We start from the raw sequence: 10,019 nt of genomic DNA on the forward strand, positions 1-10,019 counted from the left end.
TTTTTTTTTTTTATTATGGTGAAAGGTGTGATTTTGTCAGATTGCTTAATGTAGGTGAACCTGCAGTGAGATACTTTTTTGAACTTGGTTTTAAAATGAGGCTAAAGAAATGGTTTAAAATAATTTTATTATGGTCTATGTTGGTTTCCAAAAATAAATCACACATTCTATATGACTTTCATTACATCTTCTTCCAGATATGGAATATTTGGTTGGATTTCTAGTTATTCAAGAACTTATTTTTGATTTTTCTTTCCTTTTTTTAAGGGTGAAAGAAAAGATGTGGCAAAATGATAATTTTATATCAGATAGTAAAGGCTCCTGTTTATTTGAAGTTAGTTTTCTTTTAGAAAAACACATGGATTGTCTAATTGTGATCATTTGAGTGTAATTTGATGTATTCTTAATAAAAGATTCATCCTTTATTTGAAGTATTACAATAATGCCTTTCTCTGGAGGTTAAATGACTTTTATTTCCAGGTTCTTTTTTGGTTGTGTGTGTGTATGTGTAGTTATAGTGAAATATTAAAGAGTAGACTATTCCTCATTATTAACTAGCCAGCAATGCATATGAACTTAGGAAATAGGAACAAATTGCTCTAGGCCAAAACAGCTGACCTACAAACAAAATGTGTTTCATGCACCTTTTACATATTGTCAGAATGTATTTTAAATCTGGTAGGATAGATGGAAATCAATGGTATTTGTGCCCTTATGTCAGCTTTTCCCTGGGGATTATATGAGCTGTATAGTCCCTATATTAAAGAGTTTACTGCTCTCTGAAACCTACACCAAATCCTTAGTCCTTGTCCTCTGAGTTGTTCTGGATTCAGGATTTAGGAACATTCTTCATCTTCACTTCTTTTTCTCATTAAAGTTCTGACCTTACATTGCTCTGAATTGTAAGCAGAAGTTGTATCAAAGATGACCATCACTAAATCTAGAGTCAAAACCAAATAACACACAAAGTATTGTCAAAGGCTTAATCTTGAAATGTAGCAAGGAGCAGTTTGCTGAATTATATATTATCATTTTCTGTCCTTTTTTGTCTAAACTGTAGGTGGGTGTCTTTGCAGAAGCCCCAGGTTCTGTAGAAGACACATGAATGATGGTGATGTAGCAGCTGTGCCCCCTGCCAGCCTTTCTTCATGGGTAGTATTTATTAAACAGAGAAATAAACAATGCCTTTAAATCACCTTTCTGAGCAGGGGAGAGTCTGAGGAGACTCTGTGCTCTGTCAGGTTCATGTCTGCAAACAGCTGGACACAGCCCCAGCTGAATGTCCTGCCTCGGGTCAGATGCAGTTTGTTAATCCAGTCTGAGTGGAAGCCAAGTGCTTGATTGGCAGGACCTTTTCTGAATGCAGTGGTGTATTTTTAACAATAAATAATATCATCTATTTAAAAATGACACACCCCCTCAAGAAATATTTATTTTGACCCAGCATCAGATGTGATGCTTTGCTGAAGCACAGGCTGGTTTTGTGTAATATTTGCTGGAGTATCTCCTGACAGGAGCTGTCCCAGGCTGAGGGACGTGGCAGAGTCTCATCAAAGCTGGACAGGAAGGGTTGGCTTCCTCTTACAGCTTCTGCATTTGTCCTTTGTTATCAGCTGTGCAGAAAATGAGGGGTTTGGACTTTCCCATTTTTAGGAAATCTGGAGAAATCGTATTTCTTATTTATTGCTGTTGGTCTAGAGATAAGTTCATATCCAAGATGATGTAGTAGGTCATAAAGTTTTATTTAGAAAAATTCAAAGAGGAAGAGATTTTTCTGCATTGTTGTTGTCAACCCCCTGTACCCTAAAAGAGTGTGGAGAGGAATGTTTTGCTTTGTATAAAATGTCAGTGCTGCTATGAAGTGCCTGGCACTGCTGATTACAGGAGTAGCAGAAGATGAAACTTCCAAGTACAAAACACCTGGCAGTTCTTAGAAGACCAAACTATATTACTTTAAAGTGAAATGGAGTGGAGTGAAACCTCAAGTTTTAAAGCAGTGTATATGAAATTTTCTTTTTCAGTGATTAAGTTCTGTGATCCAGTGCAGTGAAATTCTAAAAATTGAGAGGAGGAATTATCGAGGAGTCCCAGCCATTTCTCCATTCAGGGATTGCATGAAAATATGTGAGTTGACTGACTTCCTTTAATAATGCTTACCAGTTGGCTGAATTTAACATTTTAATCACCTTCATGTTCTGGATATATACGAGTCATTGTTATACTCCCCAAGAGGTTTTTGGTGCAAAGTGACAGTGTTGTGAATTTGTTTTATTTTTTTAAATGCACGTGTGAGGATTGGTGAAGATTGTAAAACATGAAACGTGAAATAAAATTTCACTTCATTAATTAATTGACTAATAGCATACAACATTGTTCTAGCAGAAAGTTGCCTAAAAAATGTAATATTTTTAAGTAACATTGCATCTTATTGACAATTAAAGTCTTGGCCATATTATCTTGTTCTGAGATGGAACCTAATGAGTGTTCTGAATCACCATGAAGTCCTCCCCAAGACCTGTAGAATCACTGAACAGTTCCTAGAACTCGACTTTGATCTTGAAAATTTAAAATAGGACTAAAATGTGAAACAGTTGCATAATCTTCCCAACTGTAGCCAAACCAAAATCAGACCAAGCAAACTTGGGCCAGTGTTGAGTGACCCTCCTGGGGCGGGGGGAGGGAAGGCACAGTCACACCCCTGGCAGGGGCTGCTGTGGGTGTTGCCTGGCAATGCCATCAGGCACCATCTCAACTTCCATGTGAGGGGGAAAGGATGTTTGAACCATACACTGAAATAAGAGCTATATGAGGGTTTTTTCCATTTATCAGAATTATGTGTAGGGACAGATTTTTCCCCCTGAGGTGAAGGCTGTAAATGCAGGCAGTGAGGCAGGATCAGATTTTAGTGAAGGCAGAGGGAGGTTCACAGGGGGACTGGGATGCAGGGCAATGTGCTGGGGTTTGATGGCTGCAAAGATGAGTGAAAGACACATAAAGAGAAAATATAGATAATAAAGTGAATCTAGATCTTCAGACCTGACCAACATAAAACATTTATTTGGGAAAGAATGGTCTTGTTGCAGTAAATATAATAATCTAACACGTTCAGCTTCCTCGAGGTTGTTGTTGCAGAGAGGAATTAGGTGAGGGGTGCTGGTCAGGTTGCAAACACGTGCACTGAAATGCAAACTGAGTATTTACAGCCCCTGTGAGAAATGTTGTACTATTTTTATTTATCTCTAACCTTTAAGTAACTTTGTATAATTATAAAACAATTATCTGATAACTATGTTTTCTGCTGAAGCTTGGATTAGGAAATCAAAATTCAAGGGAGGGAGAGTAAACGTAGAGGAGGCACCTTGTAAAAATGACATCCTGCTGAAGTTGGAAAGCTGTTAAGCTCATACTCACTTTTATACTGATGTAACTTCATAGTTAGAAAAGTAAATCCACTTTTAAATTGGGTAACTTGTTGGTACATTAAACCAATTGACACTTCTGGGAATTGCATAATTATAAATTGTTGTATATGACACACTGCACTGAAATCATTCTAACAAAAGGTCAAAACCAGTTTAAAAAAAAGTCCCAATTCACTGTCTGAACTGGTTTCTTAGAATGTGACAGCATACACAACCCTGGAAGAGAGAAAGAAAATTAAATATTGTACAACTCTGCCCAATAATAGATTATGACACGTGGAATTTATGAATCTCATGACTTGTTCTTTATTGATGAGAAGCTGATCATAGCATTGGAATTAATAAAAGTGCAGTTAAAGCCATTCACAAATGATGCTGCAGCATAAGTGGAAGGAGGCTTTATTGATTTCCAGTGTCAGCTGGGCTTGAGAGAGATATACCATATGTTCAACATATGAAAATAGCAGAAAGAAAAATCAAAAGAAATCTCTCCTACTCTATCAGCTAATAAAGTTTTAAATGTTTGTAAAGAATTGAGTGGGCTCAGTGCAGCACATCCATGTGTATTTCATAATATCCCATCATTTAAATGAACAGCACAAGTAATCAGCTAAAATATATTAAGTACACTTCTGCTGAAGAATTTATTTAAAACACAGTTTTACCGTTTTATCAGTGTTTTTCTGGATACTGAGATAGATATGTTTTCCATAGGAAAAGCAATGAAAATTAATTTTCTATCTGTGCCTCCTCCATGTAACATACCTGCCATGGACACATAACATTACAGTGGGAAAATAATCATAACCAGACTTGGTATGCCTTCATCTTCCAAAATGATTTTCAGAGCATTTTATGTGGCTCTTAAAAGTCTTCTGAATCCTGTCATGTCAGGTTCTGGTCATAGGCCAAAGAACCTTTGGTTTCTCACACTCCAAGGTAGTGTGGCAAAAATGCATGGCTGGGAACTCAGGGATGATGCAGTGGAGAGACCCAGGGTGGGGAGCAGGACTTGGGGTTGTTGTGGGGGTGTTAATGTGGGACCTTCACTCATTAGGAGGGGGTTATGTGAAAAGCAAAGTTTGTGTTTGTGTAATATCTGATCCTTTGAAGCTGGCTGAGTGTGGGCACTGTTTCACTGATTACAGCTCAGGGGGTTTGTCTCCTGGAGCTCTTGTTCACATGAGCTCACCCCCCACTGCCAGGGGGTGAAGTGGCTTTTGCCATTTGGCTTTTGCTCAGGTGTGGAAGCTCACAGTGTTCAGACCTTTTTGGGACGTTCACAGGTGCACTGGTCATAGTGACTGCACTGGGCAATTCAGGGTAAGCTTTGAGAACTTGCAAATAGTTTTTTTGAAGTGTTTGAGAATTTTCTGAATCACAAAACTGTTTAATCTTAATAGAAGTGATACAACATAATGTAAGGAAGAGGGTAACCTGGAAAATACATTTTCTAAAACTTACCACTCCTTTCGAGCTGTTTCTTTACAAACTCTTCCACTGGGACTTATTGTGTTAGCCTATGTACATTTAGTCTGCTGCTTCTTTTCTAGAGAATGACTTTTGAATATTTGAGATGGTCTGTCCCCCTTTTTTCTTAATCAGTTATATCACTGTAGAGAAACAAAAGAACTGGACTTCTCAGCACAGAGATTGTTTATTTACCTCTTACCTCCTCAGCCAAAATTAGTTTTATATTAAACTTTACTTTATCCATGAAGAGTTTAAGCTAGAACTTTATTTGGTAACTGCTTTGTATCATTTGACCACTAACACAAATTATTACAGATCAGCATTTGAGAATATCTTTTATTTAGTAAATAATATATTTAGTTACTAACAAACATGAGAGTCTTGAAAGTAAAAAGACATGAGATAGGATAGGCTTTGTACAGTGGCTTTTAATACCAACTTTCCCATTCACTCTGGAAATGCTAAAGGATTTTGTAGTGGGAAACATGCATTTGTCGTGCTGTTGTTATTCTGGTTGAAATATGTAAAATTTGAAGGATCACAATTGCATATTTAATCACTGTTATATTTTACAACACAACTATTGTACTATAAAATGGGCCCAATATGTATTTTTGCTGTTTCTCTTAATGGAATGGACATTTGCAGATACAGAACTCTTGATTTCTAGATCCTTTGCAAAATAATGAATTTGCCAAAAAGGTAATAATAAGACCTTTCAAAGAATTTTATCTATTTGTGGAGAAAAAAATAAAATAATAAAAAACCTGACAAAACCAAATAAACCCATCCAAACAAAAGACCCAACAAAACAAAACAAAAAAACAACAAAATCCCCAAACAAATCCTTGCAACAGAACTCTGTCACCAGTGCTGAAAAATGTAATTGCCTGAAAATTTTCAAAATTTCATTTCATTAGAGGCTACAATTTTCAGTGGAAATCAACTAACTTGAAACATACTGTAGTTGTCAACTTAAACCAAAACAATGTCATCATAAATTCCAAGCAGGCTGTAGAAAAACATATGGTTTAGTAAATACAATAAACCTTCATTGCTGAAATCAAGCACATAAACCAGATCTCTGTCTGAACTGGTAACAAAAATTATAAAGGCAGCCCTTGAATAGTCATCCCCCACTTTAATGAAACAAGTTTCAGTTGAAAACTAAAAGATTAAAGAGCCACAACAAAAGTTTCCCAGAGTCATATCATTTATAACTACAACCAGTTTCCAGATGCAGAAGTGTTCAGCTGTTTCTGCTGTGAGCTCACAATTCAAACCAGGTCTGTCCCTGATCTCAGAGCTCCTTCAATCTGAGTTTTGTGTGTAGTTCTGCCTGAGTACTGCAGGTCCAGTCACCTTTGCTGGGATTGGTTGTGTGTAGAGGAAATCAATGTACAGCAACTCGTGGAATCCAGACTGTGTCCTTCTTCTCAAATTTGTATCTTTCAAATGTGTCCTAATCTTTTGCATTTGATATGCATGAAAATGAACAAAATAGGGTAAAACAACAGCATTATAAACCTCTTAGTTTTATGATAGTAAAATAAAACATTTGACATGCGCTTCAAATTCTATCAGAAAAAGCAAACAAAAAACCAAACAAAAAAACCAGGCTGAACTGAGACCTTCTTGAAGCAAAGGGAACTTGATGCTGACTGCAACAACAGTGTCATAATTATTCTTAATGTCTAGAAACAAGGGATAAAGAACATACAATTGGTTGTGCAAGAGTAAGTAAAGAGGTCCTTTCTGGAGAAACAGGAGTTCCCAAGCTGAGGAATAGCCCTGCCAAACGTTCTGTTCTCTCATGCTTTGAACTTTGGAATATTTGACTGCTCAGTGCCCTCTAATTAACAACAACAGATGTGATTGCGTAGGTTAGGAAGACCTTATGCTCCTTGGATTAGGAGATGCAAAGGAAAGAAGCACAGGAGAAGGGAGAGAGAAGGAGAACCTGGGAAAAGGAAAGAAAGCTCCAAGTAACACTAAAGTGTGACTGGGCATGACCAAGATGTGGTCAACCTTCTAAGAAGAGTACTGACCTCCAGAATATCCAGAAAGTCTTGCTGATACATCAGCTTCAGTGCCTGGGCACTGGGCTCACAGATCCAATCTGTTTAACCTGCTGTTGTGGGATGGAGCACAGAGAGTGCCATTCTTCAGGAGCAGGCACAATTAAAGAAAATATGGCTTTTGTTACCATCTGTTGCTTCATGTTCCTAAAATTATAAGGCACAACATAACAAACAGGGTCTAGGTAAGGCTGAAAAATGAGTATTTAACTTTAAATTATTAGTCTTTGCTGCTTAATGTCAGAGAGCACCACTGAGAATGGGTATGTGCATGCATGTCTCAGGAGATCTGTACTCACTATTTAACTGAATAGCTGCTGGCTGATAGCTTTGGTGAGGATGGCTCTCTGCTGACACAGTATTTGTTTGCCACCTCCTCCATTTCCACAGAGCATTATCCAGGAGCTTGCTGCTCGTCTCCAAAATGTTACCACCTCTACCAGGAATTGTGCCGAGTCCTTGCCAGCCTCCCAAAGCAAAGGATTGAATTCCTCCAGGGACAAATCCTCATGTCAGCCTCAACAGGGACAGGCCAAACGCCAAGTGTTTGGCAGATGGGTTTTGGCAGTGGATTCAAAATGAAATCTATTTCTGGTACTTTTTTTTTCTTTTAATATCAAGCGTACATTTTCCCTGCTTTGTGACACAGATTTAAACTAGTAAGTGACATTTTGTAGGACTGCAGAATTCCATGAAAGATATCTTCTTAGAAATGTTTTGGCAGCCATAAAGAAAAGTAAAAATCAGGCTGAATTGAAAATATCAAGTTGAGTTTAATTCTCAGTTTCTATTTCTCAGTTGTCATGTTAATAAGTAGTCCTTTTGTATTGGGATTTTAGGCACTCCCAAATGATGCTGCAGGTTTGTAAAAGGCACCTGGGTTTTCATTTTATTTTTTTTTATATTAAAATAATGCAAAACCCACTTGCTTTTCAGGATACCCACTCTTAATTTGCTGTAAACTCCTTGGTGATTCAGAGAGGAAATAGGCTGCCCAGTCACAGGGTATTATTCTTTTTTTTTTTTTTGCATCAATTTCGTGTTTCAAATGATGGAGGAAATGTTTTGTAAAGTTTCACAAATACATAATTTTACCCCTTGACAACAGGGAAGGAAAAGGAGTTTGACTGTCAGGAATGTTATCTGCTCTGAAGAAAATAGCCAACTGATAACTGCTTAAAAATTGGTCAATTAAAGTTGAATGGCCAATAAACAGTTATGGTGCAATATGTTTCATTTTAGGACAATATATAAGCATACAGGAACACTGTCACTTGAGAGATTTATTTACTGTTGTAGCAGAGATAACTGGAAATTAAATCTGTCACTGAAGTTGCTAAGCCATACAATACAAAAGCTGTTTTCATCTAATAAATTGTACAAAATAGAGCTAGAATGAAGCTGGAATCTCAAAAGGGTCATTTCCTCCAGCACAGTGGTGTGATACTCGTGTTCTGGCTGGTTGGCCCATATTCCCTCCAAGTTTGAAGTCCAAGAGCCCCCAATATTAAAAGCCCTCCTTATTTCCCACTTGGACCATCCACGTCCACACTCCTGCAATGAGGCAAAGCCTGGGATTTGGGCTGGGCACTCTGAGCTCTCACCCCTTCAAGGTGTGAACACAACTGGAGACACGACATTTGGTTTGGAAAATTTGGGACAGTGCAGATGAAGGCACAACAGTAATATGATTTATTTTAAAAAATTACACTTGCTTTGTGACTTTAATGGTTTCCCATGTTAAGGATTGTGAAAGGCTGTGCATCTTAGAGCTTTTCTCTTTTCTTCTGAAACCTTTGTCTGGTCAGTTCTATTCCTCCAAAGTGTTTCAGTTATAATCAAAAACATTTTCTGAGGGAGATATATTTATTTGTATATTTTCATTCCGGGTCCACGTTTCACTTCAGGCACTGATTCAGCAGAAGGGGACAGAAGAATCACATTAAACTTTTTAGTCAATTTTTAAGCCTTTTTTTTTTGCCTTGATTTGTTCAAAGGTCTCTTGAAGTCCGTTGGGAAACTCCTTCCATTTAATTTTGGATCATGTTCCTATTTTTTCCCTCATCACCTTAAAGAAACATGATTGAAGCTGATGAAGTTGTACCAGAAAATTCATGAGTTAATTCTTTGCCATATAATTTCTAGATATTTTAAACAAACACTTAGACATCCACGTGAATTGCCAGATTGGGTAACTGGATACCACTTTGGATGTAACAGAGTGTCTGGGGTGTTTAAAGTCTCTAGGGAAGGAAATGGAGCTTCTGTTATTTAAGGTACGTGAAATAAGTGGTACTTCAAAATTTTACTCCAACTTGAAGTACTAAAACAATGGCTTGAATCTGAGTTTCCCTTCTGTCATATGTCATCTGCAGCATGAAGACTTTTATTAATGCTGCCTGCTTGCATATTGTTGGCCTAGACTTTTGGAGTGGAGGGAGTGCAATGGAAGGAAACTGGATGAGAGAGCCCCTTGCTGCTAAACTCAGTTTTAAAAATATAACCATTTAATTTAGAGCACTCTGGTTCCTTAGACCTGTCATTTTAAAAATGCCCTTATTTCTGCACTGTTTCTAGGTGGCTCTGGAGAAGGAGCCTCTCAAAGAACCATCAAAGTGGAAGCAGCCAAGCAAACACATTTTGAAGTGACAGGTCTGTCCAGAATGTCTGTGTTCTAATGAGATCTGGGTGTTGAGACCCTTTGCTTCAGCCAGTCCTGCCCAATAATAGCAGCTTTCAGTTCATGTTCCTGCCTCTCAGGGGAGGTCGTACTGGGAGCTCCAGCTGGAGTCAGCAGCAGAGTACAAACAAGCATCTGCATTGTACTGTTAAATAGTACCTTTAACTAACTTCCTTTCAGATGGGAATTTTCAGAGGATTTAAAAAAAAGAAAAGTAAGAAGCTGGTAAAAGAGCTGGCTTGCCAGTTCAGATTTTACCCCCTTCCACAGCTCGAAGCATTACTGTACCACAAGTGTTATTTGACAGGCTGGAAGTACATCCCTGTGCCCAGTGGATATTGCTCCCATCCCAGAGTTTGGCTCTGG

At 37.9% G+C, this 10,019-nt stretch overlaps 1 long non-coding RNA gene across 1 annotated transcript; it reads left to right on the forward strand.

Annotated features, from left to right (window-relative positions):
- Positions 1-1,774: 1,774 nt before the first annotated feature.
- On the forward strand, positions 1,775-9,625 carry LOC116791209. Its single transcript, XR_004358647.1, has 3 exons — positions 1,775-2,124; positions 7,910-7,978; positions 9,551-9,625. It is a non-coding gene; the product is annotated as an uncharacterized LOC116791209 (long non-coding RNA).
- The last annotated feature ends 394 nt before the right edge of the window (positions 9,626-10,019 follow it).

Source organism: Chiroxiphia lanceolata, chromosome 9 (genome assembly GCF_009829145.1).
Source record: "Chiroxiphia lanceolata isolate bChiLan1 chromosome 9, bChiLan1.pri, whole genome shotgun sequence".
Lineage (NCBI taxonomy): Eukaryota > Metazoa > Chordata > Aves > Passeriformes > Pipridae > Chiroxiphia > Chiroxiphia lanceolata.